The sequence below is a fragment of the Eubalaena glacialis genome, chromosome X (genome assembly GCF_028564815.1).
Source record: "Eubalaena glacialis isolate mEubGla1 chromosome X, mEubGla1.1.hap2.+ XY, whole genome shotgun sequence".
NCBI classification, from domain to species: Eukaryota; Metazoa; Chordata; class Mammalia; order Artiodactyla; family Balaenidae; genus Eubalaena; species Eubalaena glacialis.
Window position 1 is genome coordinate 46,163,062 of NC_083736.1, and position 18,730 is coordinate 46,181,791.

Here is an 18,730-nt window from a genome sequence, read left to right on the forward strand (position 1 = left end):
GGCACGTGAGATCTTCCCGGACCAGGGCTCGAACCCGTGTCCCCTGACTTGGCAGGCAGATTCTTAACCACTGTGCCACCATGGAAGTCCCCAGTATCTCTTCTTGTTGCTCATTGTAGCTTCACCTACCACCTATGTAAACTACACTAAACTATCTAGTTTCATTAAAAAACAAAAACAAAAAACCCTTATGGCATCAGGCATCCCATGTCTGCTTTGAGTTTTTAGTGTACACTCAGAAAACCACCTCATGTAACTTGTTTCTAGAGGCTCCTTGAAATGTGTAAAGAAATCCCTCTTCCCAGGTTAAAGGGACAAACCGTCTTCCCAAATATGTGCTTGGGGGTGAGTTCAATGCCAGGGTATACATAAGAGCTAAACAGTGTTCTCTACCTCCAGTGAGTCTATAGTCTAGGTAGGAAGATGGTGCTTACCGATGCTGTGCACTGGCAGAGCTGAAGACAGCTCAGGTTAGCAGCAAGGCCATGGGTGAGATATTCTATGTGCCGCCTCTCCTTAGTTTGTGATTTGGGGTGAGTCTCGCTACCTCTCTGCGCCTGTGTACTTACTTCTTAAAGAGAGATTTAAAACCTGCTCCCCAGGGTTGCCATGTGTGGAAGCTTGTAGCTCTCTGCTGTAACCCACTGCACTGGTCCGAAGGAAGGGTGAACAATATTTCAGTTCTCCCTGAACAGTCTACACGGCATACATACGAGTCTAGTGACTTTAGGACCTACTAGGTGTTAATGTGAGGATTTCTTTGGCCCCAGGAACACACCAAGGCAGCCAAGTGGAGTGGTAGGAGGCTGGGCATTAAGATCAGAAATATCGGGCTTAATGATTATAATCATGGTGAAAGCTAACTTGTACTGTGCCCTGTAAGCCCCCACAGGCACAGAGAGTCTGCCTCCTAGCGGGCACCGCAGTGACACAGTAAGATCTGAGTACTGAGACCAGAAGCGTCTAGGTTAATGATGTACTTTCCTTTTTAAAGGATCAAAAACGTTAGAGAGCCTTAAGTTCTGTTGAGTATTCCCTGCATCCAATCTGTTGCTCAAAACATATTATATGCAGCATCTCATTTGATCCTTACCATGGCCTGAGGAGGTAGGTAAGTTCAGTGATTACCCCTATTTACCAGTCAAAAACCTTGAATTCAGAGATTAAGTAACTTTTCTGTGATCACACAGTTAATAATGAAGGACACAGGAAATGATCCCAGTCGGTATCTAGAACCCACGTTACTTTTTGTGAGGGAGATACTTTTTTGGGGAAATAATTTCAAACTTAGAGAAAAGTTTCAAAAATAGTGCAAGGAACTCCCATTTCTACTTCACCCAAATTCCTCAATAGGTAATAGTTCCCATATTTGTTCTCTCTCTCCTCCACCTTTCTCTTTCTGTCTGTCTCACTGTCTTGTTTTCCTGTCCATACACACACCACACGCAGGTGCACATACATACAAACTTTTTCTAAGTCGTTTGAGAGTAAGCTGCAGACATGTCCTTTGACCCCTAAATACTGCAGTGTTACTTCCTGAGAACTAGGGCATCCTTTGGGGTAAGCACTGTACGATTATCAAAGTCAGGAAACTAACATTGATACAGTACTATTATGTATCTGATCACAGACCTTATTCAAATGTGGCAATTATCTCAACCATGTCATTTATAGAAAGGTTTATAATTTTCTGTTCTACTCTCCAGTCTAGAATCACGCTTGTATGTATTTGTTGTTTCACTTTAGTCTTCTTCAGTCTGGAACAAGTCCTCAGACTTACTGTCTTGAACGACCATAACAGTTTCGAAAGTATGAACTATGCCCCTCAATTTGGGTTTGCCTGATTTTCGATTCTCATGACTAGATTCAGCTTGTGTATCTTTGCCAGGGAAATGACAAGAGTGATAGTATATCCTTCTTAGTGCATTATATCAGTCAGCACATGCTATTTATTTACTCTGTACTGGTGAGGTTAAATTTGATCACTTGGTTAAGGTTGTATTCACCAGGTTACCCCAAAGTGAAGTTATTATTTTCCCTTTGTCCACTTAAATATATTGTGGGGGGATACTTGGAGACTATGGAAATATCCTGTTCTACCATCATTGATGATTCTTCCCTAAACCCACTAATATATGATGGTTGAAAAATCATGCGTTTCCAACTCCATCATTTCCCCCCATTTACTAGTTGGGATTCTTCTGCAATGAAGAGCTTTTCTCTGACCCTCATTTGTGAATTATTCATGTCTTCATTGATATCCTATGAGCTCATGGACATATATTTTATTCACTGGATATATAAACCCATTACCATCGCGATTCAGTTTGATGCTCCAATTTGCCCAGATTTGGTCAGTGGAACAATGGAAGCCCTGTAAATCTTGTTCCTGTATCCTTTTAGATGTACCCCTATTTTTAGTTGAAAATTTCTTTTGGTACAGCAAGATATTCCTGGCTCTTCTTGTACTTTTTTTTTTTGGCCGTGTTGCGCAGCTCGTGAGATCTTAGTTCCCTGACCAGGGGTCAAACCCAGGCCCCAGCAGTGAAAGCGCTGAGTCCTAACCAATGGACCGCCAGAGAATTCCCCCAAACAGGGTTTTTGTTATTGGTATGTTGTAAGGTTTAGATACAGTAATGAAGCATGTAGTACAGTGCTTGGCACACAGGTAGTTTTAAACAAATAGCATAATTTCAGCATCAAAAAGAATAATAATAATGGTTTATCACCCAATGAATAAAATAAGAATCTATAAGTCCATTTGAAAATGAGTGGTAGCTATTTTCATCATCATTTTTGTTACTACCAAGTACTTCTGACTGTCAATAAGAGATACCTCTGGGAAAAACCTCGGGTTTACAATAGTAGCCTTGTCAAGTCAAGGCCAACTCAACAGCATCACAGAGCTTGCAAAAATAGAAACATGAAGAATGATCGCAGAAGCAGGCCTCAGGCCTTGGTAACTGACGCCACGTCAGTATTAGAAACAAAGGACATGAAGTGAAGGGCACCAGCTACTCCTACAGCCTGCTTCTGGCACCCAGGACCTCCCTTATCATGGCCCTAAGAGCACTGTGCTGTAAACAGTTGTTTGTCTGCTTCATTCATTAGACTGTGAGCTGATGATGGATATAACTTGTTTATGACTTATTCTCAGCACCTAAAACAGCACCTGTCAGATAGGAGACATTCGGCAAATGTTTGCCGACTGAATGAATGGAAGTGTTGAGTAGTTTCAAATATCTCATTAGGATAACTAAGGAGAGGAGGAAACTAAGGCTCAAGAAGGTAGAGAAGTATCCCCAAGGTCATACAGCTAGTAAGAGATAGAGGTGGAATTCCATCCTGGTCTGACTCTAGAAGCCTGAAGTCTTAGTTGTATTGGCCTCTTTGGGCAGTGGGCCTTCCCAGAAAGATTAACTTGTCCAGTTTCCATGTTTCCCAGAGTCAGGTGGGAGACCCCTAGGCACCAGATTGCATATCTGAGACTGGTTCAAGGATCAGGCATTTAACTCAACAAATATTTATGGATCACTTACTATAGGCCTTTCCATCTCGGGGGACAGAGCTCTGAGCACAATAGTCAGATCCCCTGTGTTCATCAATATTTCATTCTAGTGTGAAAAGACAGACAGTGAAGAAAGGGATAGATAAAATTTAATATGGTGGATAAGTTATAGCTTGCTTATCAAATAGGTAATTATCCATCATGTGTGTGTACAGAAGAGAGAGTGGATGTGGAGGTGAGAGAGAACTTGCTGGGTTCAGGGAAGTAGGAGTAGTTTGTAATGGCTGGAGGTAGAATGAGATGTAGACTGGGGGCTGAGGTGGGAAATTGGAAAGCAGAATCCACAAGAAAGTGAGTCACTTAACTTCCCTGAGATGAAGTGTTCTTTTCAAGAAAATGGGGATTTGAATATCTGAGAAAATGCATGGAAATGTCTAAGGCTGAAATCTAAAAACAGTAATTTTATTGTTATCAAGTAATATGCATTTAAGATTCTTCCATGTCTTTTCATATCTTGAGAGTTCATTTCCTTTTAGCTCTGAATAATATTTCATTGTCTGGATGGACCACAGTTTATTTATCCATTCACCTACTGAAGGCCATTTATTGCTTCCAAGTTTTGACAATTGTGAATTAAGTTGTTACAAACATTTGTATGCAGATATTTGTGTGGTTATAAGTTTTCAATTCATTTGGGTAAATACCAAGGAGCATGATTGCTGGATCATATGGTAAGAGTATGTTTAGTTTTGTAAGAAGTGCCAAACTGTTTTCCAAACTGACTGCACCATTTTGCGTTCCCACCAGTAATGAATGAGAGTTCCTGTTGTTTGACATCCTTGCCCGCATTTGATGTTGTCAGCATTTTGGATTTGGCCATCCTAATAGGTGTGTAATAGTATTTCATTGTTGTTGAACATCTTTTCATATGCTTATTTGCCATTTGTACATCTTCTTTGGTAAGGTGTCTCTTCAGATCTTTTTTTTTATATCAGGCTATTTTTTAAGCTTTATTGAGGTATAATTTGTATACAAAAAATTGCACATATTTAATGTATATATTTTGATGAGTTTGGTCATGTGCATACACCTGTGATATCATATCCACAATCAAGGTATTAAACATATCCATCACACCCCAAAATTTCCTTGTGCTCTTTTGTGTTTTTTTTTTTGTTGTTGTTTTGTGTGGGGTAAGAACACTTAACATAAGATGTATCCTCTTAACATATTTTAAAGCACACAATATTATATTGTTAACTCTAGGTACTATGTTGTACAACAGATCTCTTCTTGTTGAGTTTTAAGAATGCTTTGTATATTTTGGGTAACAATTCTTTATCAGATGTGTCTTTTGCAAATATTTTCCCCAGGCTGTGGCTTGTCTTCTCTTTCTCTTGACATTGTCTTTTGCAGAGCAGAAGTTTTTTATTTTAATGAAATCTAGCTTATCAGTTATTTCTTTCATGGATCGTGCCTTTGGTGTTGCTAGCTACCGTGTAGGGCTGCTAAACTTTTTTTGTTGATGAGAGTCTCCCAGAAAGGCTCACAGTTGCCCAGTGGTCTGCTTGGAAACTGATCTCAGAAGTCGTAGAAATAGTGTCTGCAAAAATAGCATCTACTGTATCAAGTCCCTATTGGAAGTGGGTATCTTTCCAATCTGTGGTCTCTATAAAATATTAATTTGTTATGACAGCAAATACTCAGTTATTCCCACCATATTTCCAGAAGTGTTCTGTACCCTGGATATGCAAAGACCAATGAAATATGGTATATCATAATCATGGATTTCACCATCTTGTGTTGGAAACAGACAAATGAAAAAAGAAGGAACTGTAGACTCTGAGATATAAATCTGTACAGACTATAGTGGAAATACTAAGGAGGGACACAGGAAAAGTGGACCAGAGAAATGGACAGAGAAGGAGTATCCCAAAATGTAGGATAAGGGCAGGAGAGCTGTCTCTTCCTTGTTAAGGTCAGAGTCTTCACCTTTACATGACCATTGATTTCTTCATTGAATTCATCATATCCTTGTTTTTATCAGTGTAAACCTGAATGAAATATATCTTTATTATGTGAAATAAAATAATTTAATTATCAGACACGTATTTGCTCAACTGTTACTCCATCCAAAAAATAAAAACTACTTGAGAAGCTATGTTAAAAATTAATCATTTTATATTTGATAAGTTTTTGGAGAATTACCAAATCAAGTCCAACTGTAAGTTCAGATCAGATGGTCAGAAAATAACAGACTGTCCCAAGTACACTGTGAAATCATACGTTAAGAAGTTCAGAATGTGCTGGTACTAGATATTTCTCAAAACAGAGCAATGATCAAGTACATAAACTTTCTCTAAGTGAGGGTAAACTGAGTACAGTGATATCCTATATTCAGTAATTTATCATGGATTTTCCCCAATGAACAAATGGCTCATAAAAAATAGCCATGTTTTATTGGGTGATTATCAGATCATGGGTCATCCACATTTATACCATGAATGTTTATTGAGCACCTGCTGGACACATTTCCAGGCTATGTGCCAAATTCTGTGAACACGTGTGACGTGGACTGAGTCCCATTTTTCAGCGACTTCTCAGATTAATGAACATAAAAACACAGAAACAGATAATTTCTGGATTATTATCAAGACAACATGACAGAAGTAAGCACAGTGGACATTAAGAACAGAGAATGTGATGCTAATTCAAAATTTCTAAACTGCTTCTCATTCTTTATTAGATAGTTGCTATTATTATCATTCCCATTTTTCAGATAGGGAAACCTAGGAACAGAGAGAATGGTGCCAGGAAGATAGCAGACACTCATAATTTGTGGAATGCATGAAAGTATTTGACCAACATTTCAGAGACAGATACTGTATGGAAGTAATTTTTTATATTAAAAAAATTAATCTCTTTTAGAGCAGTTTTAGGTTTATGAAATATGAGCAGAAATTACAGAGTCTCCATATACCCCCTCACAACCCCCTTCCCCTGTTATTAGCATCTTGAGTTAATGTGGTACATTTGTAACAATTGTTGAGCCAATATTAATATGCTATTAATAACTAAAGTCTGTAATTTATATGAAGTTTCACTCTTTGCATTATACCGTTCTCTGGGTTTTTGTAAATGTATTAGATGTATCTATCATTACAGCATCATACAGAGTAGTTTCACTGCCTGAAAATCCTCTGTGCTCCACCTATTTTAGCCCTTCCTCCCTCCCCCCCGCAACCCAAACCCCTTGCTGCCACTGATTTTTTTACTCGCTCCATAATTTTGCCTTTTCTACAGTGTCACATAGTTGGGATCATACAATATGTAGTCATTTCAGATTGGCTTCTTTAACTTAGCAATTAGGGATCCTCCATGTCTTTTTATGGCTTGATAGCTCTTTTTTTATCATTGAATAATATTCCATTGTATAGGTGTACCACAATTTGTTTATCCATTCACCTTTGAAGGATATTTTGGTTATTTCCAAGGTTTGGCAGTTATGAATAAAGCTAGTATAAACATCTGTGTGCAGATTTTTGTGTGGATATAATTTTTAACTCATTTGGATAAATACTAAGGAGTTTTCTAAGAAACCGCCAAACTGTCTTCCAAATTGGCTGTACTATTTTTCATTTCCACCAGCAATGAATGAGAGTTCCTTTTGCTCCATATCCTTGCCAGCATTTGGCAGTGTTTTGGATTTTAGCCATTCTAATAGATTTATAGCGGTTTCCCTTTGTTGTTTTAATTTGCAATTTCCTCAATAAATATGATGTTGAGCATCTTTTCACATGCTTACTTGCCATTTGCATATCTTGTTTGGTGAGATATTTGTTCATATCTCTTGTCCATATTTAATTGGGTTGTTTTCTTATTGTTGAGTTTTTTCTTTGTATATTTTGGATATCAGCCTTTTATTGTATCTATGTGTTTTGCAAAGATTTTTTTCCCCTGTCTTCAGCTTATCTTTTCATTCTCTTAAGAGTGTATTTTGAAGAGCACAGTTTTTAATTTTAATTAAGTCTAAGTTATCAGTTTTTTCTTTCATGGATCATACATTTGGTATTGTATCTAAAATGTAATCGCCAGGGACTTCCCTGGTGGTCCAGTGGCTAAGACTCCGTGCTCCCAATGCAGGGGGCCCAGGTTCGATCCCTGGTCAGGGAACTAGATCCCACATGCCGCAACTAAAGATCCTGCATGTGGCAACGAAGATCCTGCGTGCCACAACTAAGACCCAGCACAGCCTAAATAAATAAATAAATGTGTGTATGTATGTATGTAATCACCAAACCCAAGGTCACCTAGATTTTCTCCTATGGTTTCTTCTAGGTGTTTTATAGTTTCATGTTTTACATTTAGATCTGTGATCCATTTTGAGTTAATTTTTGTGAAAGATGTAAAGTCTGTGTCTCCACTCATTTATTTTGCACGTGGATGTCCAGTTGTTCCAGCATCATTGGTTGAGAAGACTTCCTTTGTCCATCAAATCGCCTTTGATTTTTTTGTCAAAGATCAATTGACTATATTTGTATGGGTCTGTTTCTGGGCTCTCTATTCTGTTCCATTGATCTATTTGTTTATTATTTTGCCAATATGACAAGGTGTTGATTATTGTAGGTTTATAGTAAGTCTTGAACTTGGGTAAAGTCAGCTACCAACTTTGTTCTTCAATATTGTGTTGACAATTTTGGTATTTTGTCTTTCCATATAAACTTTAGAATAAGTTTGTTGATATCCACAAAATAACTTGCTGTTACTTTGATTGGGATTGCACTGAATCTATAGATCAAGTTGGAAAAGCTAACATCTTGACAATGTTGAGTCTTCCTATACGTGTACATGGAATATTTCTCCATTTATTTAGTGCTTTTCTGATCTTTCATCAGAGTTTTATAGTTTTCCTCATATAGATCTTGTGCTTATTTTGTTAGATTGTTTTACTTAGGCACTTCATTTTGAGGGAAATGTTACTGTATATGGTGTTGTGTTTTTAACTTCCAATTCAAATTGTTCATTGTCTGTACATAAGAAAGCAGTTGAATTTTGTATATTAGCATTGTGTCCTGAAACTTTGTTATAATTACTTATTAGTTCCAGTTTTTGTTGTTGTTGTTGTTGATTCTTTGGAATTTTCTATATAGACAATCATGTCATCTGTGACCAAAGATAGTTTTATTTCTTCCTTCCCAATCTATATACCTTTTATTTCCTTTTATGTCTTATTCCATTAGCTAGATCTTCCAGTATAAAGTTGAATAAGAGTGGTGATAGTGGACATCCTATCTTAGGGGGAAAGCATCTAGTTTCTCGTCATTGATGTTAACTGTAGGAGTTTGTAGTTATTCTTTATCAAGTTGAAGTTCCACTCTCTTCCTTGTTTGCTGAAGTTTTTAATCATGAATGGGTATTGGATTGTTTCAAATGCTTTTTCTGTATCTACTGATATGACAATATTATTTTTCTTCTTTACCCTCTTGATGTGATGGATTACATTAACAGATTAGTAAATATTGAACCAGCTTTGCATACCTGGAATAAATCTCACTTGGCTGTTGTGTGTAACTTTTTTATACTTGTTGGATTCAATTTTTTAATATTTTGTTGAGGATTTTTGCATCTATGCTCATGAGAGATATTGACCTGTATTTCCATTTCCTATAATATCTTTGGTTTTGGTGTTGACGTAATGGCTGGACTCATAGAGTGAGTTAGGGAGTGTTCACTTTGCTTCTATTTTCTGCTAGAGATTATGGAGAATTGGTATAATTTCTTTCTTAAATGCTTGGTAAAATTCACCAGTGAACCAATCTGTGTTTGGTACTTTCTGTTTTGGAAAGCTCTTCATTGTTTATTCAATTGCTTTAATAGATGTAGGCCTATTCAATTTATCTAATTATCCTTATGTGAGTTTTGGTAGATTGTGTCTTACAAAGAATTGGTCCATTTCACCTATGTTATCAGATTTGTGGGCATAGAGTTGTTCATAATATTCCTTTATTTTCCTTTTAGTGTCCATGGGATCAGTAGTAATGGCCCCTCTTTCATTTCTGATACTAGCGATTTGTGTCTTCTCTATTTTTTTCTTAGTTAACCTGGATAGAGGTTTAACCAGGTCAATTCTTTTGGCCTTTTCAAATAACAGATTTTGGTTTTGTTGATTTTCTGTATTGATATCCTGTTTTCAATTTCATTGATTTCTACTCTAAGTTTTATTATTTTTCTTTTTATTTTGAATATAATTTGCTCTTCTTTTTCTAATTCCCTAAGGTGGAGACCTAGATTATTGATTTTAGGTTTTTCTTCTTTTCTAATATATGCATTCAATAGTATGAATTTCTCTCTAAGCACTGCTTCCACTGCATCCCACAAATTTTGATAAGTTGTATTTTCATTTTCATTTAGTTCAAAATGATTTAAAATCTCTCTTGATATATCTTCTTTGACTCAGTATTTATTTAGAAGTGAAGAAGTGTGTTTAGAAGAAGTGATCTTCAAGTATTTTGGGATATTCCAGGTATCTTTCTGTTATTAATTTTTAGTTTAATACCATTGTGGTCATTTTTGTTTAATTCCATTGTGGTCTTTGTATGATTTCTATTTGTTTAAATTTGTTAAGGTGTGTTTTAGGGTACATAATGTGGTCTGTCTTGGTGAATGTTCCATGTGAACTTGAAAAGAATTTGTATTCTGTATTCTGGTTTTGGATAAAATATCATATAAATGTCAGTTCATTCCAGTTGATTGATGGTGCTGTTCAGTTTAACTAAGTCCTTACTAATTTTTTGCCTGTTGGATCTGTCAGTTATATAGTCTCCAACTATAATAGTCGATTCATCTATTTCTTCTTACAATTCTGTCAGTTTTTGCCTCACATATTTGATGCTTTGTTGTTAGGCACATACACATTAAAGACTGTTATGTCTTCTTTGAGGATTGACCCCTTTATCATTATGTAATGACCCTCTTTATTCCTGATAATTTTCCTTGCTCTGAAGCCTGCTTCCTTTGAAATTAATATAGCTATTAATATAGCTATTCATATAGCTACTTAAGCTTTCTTGATTAGTTTTAGTTTGGTAGACCTTTTTCCTGCACTTTACTTTTAACCTGTGTCTCTATATTTAAAGTGGGTTTCTTGTAGATAATATATAGTTGGGTCTTGTTTTTTATCCACTTTGTCTTTTTATTGGTATATTTAATTGGTATATTTATTGGTATATTTTTATCCACTCTGTCATTTCAAATGATTATTGATATAGTTGGATTAATAGCTACCATAAGTGCTACTATTTTCAAAACCAGGTTTTTATCTTATTTTTTTAAAGAATGAATACTCTTTTAATCATTTCATCTCCTTTACTGCACAGATACTAGCTACATTTCCTTGACTTTGCTTGCCCATAAATTTGAAAACTAAATTTGCTCAGGATAGTATAAAATTGACCAGGAGAAAACATCCAAGGCAAAACAGGTAAAAATCTCTGTTTTTGCCTGATGCCTAACTTAATCCTCATGGGAACATTTTGAACTATTTTCTGACATATGGTATGTGCAATGATTTTCCTAATTCCACAATAGAGGAAGCAGAGGCACTTGATGAGGCATCTCAGGTCACTTGCTGAAGGTCCCACTGCCAACAATGGCTGAGGCTGGAATTTGAACCCAAGTGGTCTGGCTCATTGCCTATGTTCTTTAACTTATTCACATTAAGCAGTTGGGGCCCTGATAATTTTGAAGGGGGGTGCGCAGCTGCATACACCAATATCTTCTGTGATCTGCTACTGGGGCTAGTGAAGAAGATTGCTCCTTCAATGCTCTCTCTGGCCCCCAGGATCTCATTCATGCTGTTCCTCTGCCTGGACAACTCACCACCCACTCTCCACTGGGCTACCTCCTACTCATCCTTTAAATCTGAACTTACCAGTCACTTGGGGAGACTTATACCCTTAAGCAGCATTATAGTCCCCTGCCATATGCTGCTAGAGCTCACTGAATTCTGCTCATCGCAAAGTGCACTCATCACAGTTGAAGATTATTTGTGGTCTGCCTCCCCTCAGCTGACTGTGAATTCCGTAAAAGCAGAGTCTATGTCTGCCTTTCTCAGCTGAGAAGCCCCAAATCCTCACTATACAGGAGTGTGAGGTCCATAGATCTTAGAGGAATTCTATTCCTGCTGGGACCAAATGATTGGTTGAGGGTGGGTGCTAGCATATATATGAATAATTCAACATCTTTTTCCTATTCATCCAGGAAAAATTTAAAAATGGATAAAAAGATACAGCTAAAGATTGATATTTTGATGGAATGAAAAATGATGGATTTCTAAGGAAGAGACTGGTTAGGTTATTTTATTATAACATACTTATGTGTGTAATACACACATGAGATTATATATTTGAACCATTAATGTATTAACAAGATAAAATGCTCAAAGTATTTTCTATATACATTATATGTAGTATATAACATATATATGTTAATGCAGTATATAGACAGATACCTAGATAAAGGGAAATATTCACTTTACACAGTAATTAGTACTAGAACAGCTATTTAGGGTTTACAAAAGTGAACATTCTAGTACACTAAGCGAATGAAGCAGAAATTAGTAACTGAAATTAAACAGTGTCTCTAACAGAGTGCCTGTTATATAGTGGGTGCTCAGTAAGTATTTGTTGTGTAAATGAATCTGTGCATCCTTTTCCCCTTTAGTTGGCATTCATGGAGCACTTCTTATGTGCTTCACCTAAATATCGCCTGGAAGACTTTCTGTTTTTCTGTAGTAAGTACTCTCTTCCATCCTGCATACAGCTTTTCAAAACTTCTCACCTCTCATCAGACCTTTCCTTTCACTTATCACCTCCACCTCAATCATAACATATAAGCCTGACTACTAAATCAAGGAAGGAGGAAAAAAATCTAGTAATTTTTTAAACAGTTCTACTGCATTATAGTTAATATACCAAAAAATTTACCCATTGTAACTCTAAATTTAGAGAACTTATAGGAAATGTTTACAGTTGTACAAACATTACCACCCACAATCCAGTTCAAAAACACTTACATTATGGATAAAATTCCCTCATACTCATTTTTTAACAGCTTTATTGTGGTATAATTGTCATATACAAATCAAATATACAATTTGATCTTTTTACATATGTATATACTTGTGAAACAATTACCACAATCAAGATAGTGAATATATTCATGTCTCTTTCTCACCCCTCCCACCACTCCTTATCCCCATGCAACCATTGATCTGATTTCTATTATTTTTTATTAGTTTATATTTCCTAGTTTTATATAAATGGAATGACACTTATGTAATTTCTTTCTGGGTTCTTTCACTCAGATAATTATTTTGAGATTCATCCATGTTGAATTATTTTGAGTTATTTCTTTGTGGTTGCTTTGAGGATTACAATATGCATTTTTTTTAAAGGAATTCTTTTCTTTTTATTTATTTATTTATTTATTTATATTTATTTATTTTTGGCTGTGTTGGGTCTTCGTTTCTGTGCAAGGGCTTTCTCTAGTTGCGGCAAGCGGGGGCCACTCTTCATCGCAGTGCGCGGGCCTCTCACTATCGTGGCCTCTCTTGTTGCGGAGCACAAGCTCCAGACGCGCAGGCTCAGTAGTTGTGGCTCACGGGCCCAGCTGCTCCGCGGCATGTGGGATCTTCCCAGACCAGGGCTCGAAGCCGTGTCCCCTGCATTGGCAGGCAGATTCTCAACCACTGCGCCACCAGGGAAGCCCCCTACAATATGCATTTTAATTAAACCAATCTACTACAGATTAATACTAATCTAAATGCAGTAGTGTATAGAAAGTTTGCTCCAGTATAGCACCCTTTTGTCCTATTATTTCATATGTATTACCTTTATGTTATAAACCCAAAAATGCAACAATGTTGTAATTTTTCATTAAACTGTCTTATATTTTCAAGGAAAGTAAGAAAATATATATATATATAATATATATATAAATACTGTGTATAGTATTTACTCATATATTTACTATTTCTGGTGCTTCTCATTGCATCTTATGTTTTCAAGCTAATGCCTGATATAATTTCCTTTCAGTTTATAGGACTCCCCTTAGGATTTCATATAGGGCAGGTCTGCTAGCAATAAATCCTCTTAGTTTTCATTTATCTGGGGATGTCATTATTTCCATTTATTTTTAAAGGATAGTTTCACTGGATATAGAATTTTGGTTGACTTTTTTTTTCCTTTTAGTACTTTGAATATGTCATTCTACTATCTTCTGGCCTCCATGGTTTCTGGTGTGAAGTCAGCTATTGTTGTATTGTTATTCCACTATAAGTGACTGGTCATTTTTCTCTTGTTCCTTTTAAGATTTTCTCCTTGTATTTTAGACTTCGACTATGATGTGTCTAGGTAGGGATACCTTTCTGTTTATCCTACTCATGGTTGGTTGGGCTTCTTAGATCTATATATATTGTTTCTATTAAATTTCAAAAATGTTGGCCATTATTTCCTCAAATGTTTTTCCACCTTTCTCTCTCCCCCCCTTCTGGCATTCCCATTAAATATATATTTAGGTGTATAACATGTTGTTTCACAACTCTCTGAGGTTCTGTTAATTTTTCTTCATTTTTTATTCTCTCTGCTCTTATTTTAAAATGTTTATTGACGTATAATTGACATACAACATTATATTAGTATCAGATGTATAGCATAGATTCAATATTTGTATATATTGTGAAATGATCACCACAATGTCTAGCTAACATCTGTCACCATATATAGTTACAGAATATTTTTTTCTTTGTGATGAGAACTTTTAAGATCTACTTTCTTAGCAACTTTCAAATATAGAATACAGTATTCTTAACTACAGTTGCCATGCTATAGATTACATCCCCGGGGCTTATTTTATAACTGGACTCCCTTCACTCATTTTGCCACCATTCAAGCCCTGCCCCAGCAACCAGCAATCTGTTCTCTGTACCTATAAGCTTTTTTTTTTTAACATCTTTATTGGAGTATAATTGCTTTACAATGGTGTGTTAGTTTCTGCTTTATAACAAAGTGAATCAGCTATACATATACATATAATCCCATATCCCCTCCCTCTTGCGTCTCACTCCCACCCTCCCTATCCCACCCCTCTAGGTGGTCACAAAGCACGGAGCTGATCTCCCTTTGCTATGTGGCTACTTCCCACTAGCTATCTATTTTACGTTTGGTAGTGTATATATGTCCATGGCACTCTCTCACTTCGTCCCAGCTTACCCTTCCCCCTCCCTGTGTCCTCAAGTCCATTCTCTATGTCTGTGTCTTTATTCCTGTCCTGCCCCTAGGTTCTTCAGAAACTTTTTTTTTTTTAGATTCCATGTATATGTATTAGCATATCATATTTGTTTTTCTCTTTCTGACTTACTTCACTCTGTATGACAGTCTCTAGGTCCATCCACCTCACTACAAATAACTCAATTTTGTTTCTCTTTATGGCTGAGTAATATTCCATTGTATATATGTGCCACATCTTCTTTATCCACTCATCTGTCGATGGACACTTAGGTTGCTTCCATGTCCTGGCTATTGTAAATAGTGCTGCAGTGAACATTGTGGTACATGACTCTTTTTGAATTATGGTTTTCTCAGGGTATATGCCCAGTAGTGGGATTGCTGGGTCGTATGGTAGTTCTATTTTTAGTTTTTTAAGGAACCTCCATACTGTTCTCCATAGTGGCTGTATCAATTTACATTCCCACCAACAGTGCAAGAGGGTTCCCTTTTCTCCACACCCTCTCCAGCATTTATTGTTTGTGGATTTTTTGATGATGGCCATTCTGACTGGTGTGAGGTGATACTTCATTGTAGTTTCGATTTGCGTTTCTCTAATGATTAGTGATGTTGAGCATCCTTTCATGTGTTTATTGGCAATCTGTATATCTTCTTTGGAGAAATGTCTATTTAGATCTTCTGCCCATTTTTGGATTGGGTTGTTTGTTTTTTAGATATTGAGCTGCATGAGCTGCTTGTATATTTTGGAGATTAATCCTTTGACTATTGCTTCATCTGCAAATATTTTCTCCCATTCTGAGGGTTGTCTTTTCGTCTTGTTTATGGTTTCCTTTGCTGTGCAAAAGCTTTTAAGTTTCATTAGGTCCTATTTGTTTATTTTTGTTTTTATTTCCATTTCTCTAGGAGGTGGGTCAAAAAGGATCTTGCTGTGATTTATGTTGTAGAGTGTTCTGCCTATGTTTTCCTCTAAGAGTTTGATAGTGTCTGGCCTTACATTTAGGTCTTTAATCCATTTTGAGTTTATTTTTGTGTATGGTGTTAGGGAGTGTTCTAATTTCATTCTTTTACGTGTAGCTCTTCAGTTTTCCTGAGCTTGTTTTTTGTTTGTAGATTCCACATATAAGTGAGATCATATGGTATTTGTCTTTGTCTGACTTCACTTAGCATAATGCCCTCGAGATTTCATTATTTTTATGGCTGAATAATATTCCATTATATATGTATATATATATAGGTATATATCACATTTTCTTTATCCATTTATATTTTGATAGATATTTTGTTTATTTCAGTATCTTGACTATTGTAAATAATGCTGCAGTGAACATGGGGGTGCATGTATCTTTTTGAGTTAATGTTTTCATTTCCTTCAGATAAGTACTCAGAAGTCGAACTGCTAAATCATATTCTCTCTGCTCTTTAGATTAAGTAGCTCTCTTGGTATATAGTCAAGTCCACTGACTCTTTCTTCTGACATCTCAAATCTGCCATTGCACCCCTCTAGTGGATGTTTAATTTTATGATTGAACGTTTCAACTCCAGAATTTACATTTGGTCCTTTTTAATAGTTTCTCTTTATCTGTTGAGACTCTCTATTTGTTTTGTCATTGTCATCATATTTTCCATTAATTATTTTAGTATTGTTTCCTTTAATTCTTTCAGCATACATGCATACCTTGTTTTATTGTGCTTCCCTTTATTGCATTTCGCAGATACTGCATTTTTTACAAATTGAAAGTTTGTGCCAACCCTGCATTGTCAGGGTTAGAATTTTTTAGCAATAAATTATTTTTTAATTAAGGTATATACATTTTTTTAGACATAATGCTATTGCACACTTAACAGAGTGTGGTATAGTATAAACATAACTTTTATATATACTGGGAAACCAAAAAATTTGTGTGACTTGCTTTGTTGTGATATTTGCTTTACTGCAGTGCTCTGGAACCAAACCCGATCTCCATTGTATGCGTGTAGTTATATTGGGCTGGCCAAAAAGTTCGTTCGGGTTTTCCATGTTATGAAAAACCCGAATGAACTTTTTGGCCAACCCAATAACTGCTTTGAATGATCTGTCTGCTAAATATAACATCTGGGCCAACTCAGAGTAAGTTTTGCCTATTTTTTTTCTGCTATGTATGTGTCACACTTTCGATTTGGTTGTCTCAAAACTTTGGGTGGTAAACTGGATATTTTAGATAATATATTGTAGCAATTCTGGATTTGCTTTTAACTTTATGAGTTTTTTTTTTCTGGAGAGTTGCCTAGCTTTAGCATTGTAATTTCTCATTCCATGGTAAGCAGCCACTGAGATCTCTGTTCAGTTTTTTTTTTAATTTTAATTTTTTATTCTGTCTTCCTGTTGGTTACCCCTGTGCCTACATAGTTTAGTGGTCAGGCAATGATTTGGGAAGAGGTTGTTCTCAAATATCTTGAGGTTGTAAGGCTTCCACTCTCAGCTGCTCTGGGAAGCACCATCAACCAAATGAACAGATTTTACCATTTGTTTCCTAATGAGTTTACAAGCGTTAGCTAACGGTGACCTGTTTTTTTCCCATCTGACCCAAATGGAATTTACTTCCTCTCAGAGTAAAGCTGCTAATTTTGGGGGGCCAGCCCATAGTTTGGTAAAACTATCCTTTTCACCTCATAGCTGAAGGAGAATGAAGTAGGTGCTGTATGGGAATAGCCTCATGCAAGGCCACAGACTCCTATTCCTATACGCAGCTCTAGTAGTTTTTCAAGGCAGTGTCTCAGTAAGTTGTTTGCCTTCAGTAGACTTTCAGAGACATAAAATAGTTGCTTGTTCTGTATCGGTCTCAGCCTATCAACAGTGATGCTCTCAGCTACAAATGCCTGGGAGCACTCATCTGGACCCCTACTACTTGTGGGGAGCCCCCACAGACATTTCCCTAACCAGAGCCAATCTGGCCCTTGTGATGCTTATTATGATAGCAAGACACACCTCAGCAGTAACCATCATGGAACTTCAAAAAATACAAGGTTTATTACTTACAAATCCTGGAGGGTACATGGCATACCCAGGGCCACAAAGGGAGGTCACAGGGAGAGACAGAGAGAGAGAGAGAGAGAACCTGAACCTGAGGTTCTGCCTTTATTTGGGGTTGAGGGTGGGGCACCTAGGGTTTCGTGGGTTCACTCTTTATTGGTGAATTTAAAAGAGGAGAGCGGGTATTAAAGCTTGGGAAGGGAAAAGCAGGATCACTCAAATGGTCGGTAATCTAGGTCAACCAGGGATTTCTAAAATGGGTGAGGTGGCCTGGCTCCTTATCTAGTTGTGTATTGGGCAATGTGCTTGTTGGAGATGGATGTTGGAAATAGATGCCTCAGCAATCAAAAGCTTAATGTCAGGCAGTTACATTACAATCAGCAAAGCTAATTGTCTGGCACTTACTACATTACTTTTGACAATTTTTTCCAGTTTTATACTTGATTTTGGCAGAGGATTAGCCAAACTCTTCAAGCCACCATAACCAGAATTTTCACTCTATCAGGTAGAATTCTTCTCATTTTCTCACAACCAAACCTAAAAACTTTGCCACATTCACTCTTGTATCAGTTTGTTATTGCTGTATAACAAATAACCCCTATACTTAGTGGCTTAAAATGATACCCATTTATTTAGCTCTTCTTACTCTGGGTGAGCAATTAAGGCTTAGCTCAAATAATCAGTTCTTCTGGTCTCAGTTGGACCCATTCATATTCCTCTGGTGAACTGACAGATAAACCAGGGACTGGATTTTTTAAGATGGCCCCAGAAGGGATGGGTTGTCTGCCTCTGCTACATGTGGTCTCTCATCCTTCAGCCAACTGGCCCAGGATTATTCACCTGGAAACTGATCAGGGTTCCAAGAGTGAGAGCAGAAGTACTCAAGGCTTCTTTAGGCCTATACTCAGAATTAGCACAATACCATTT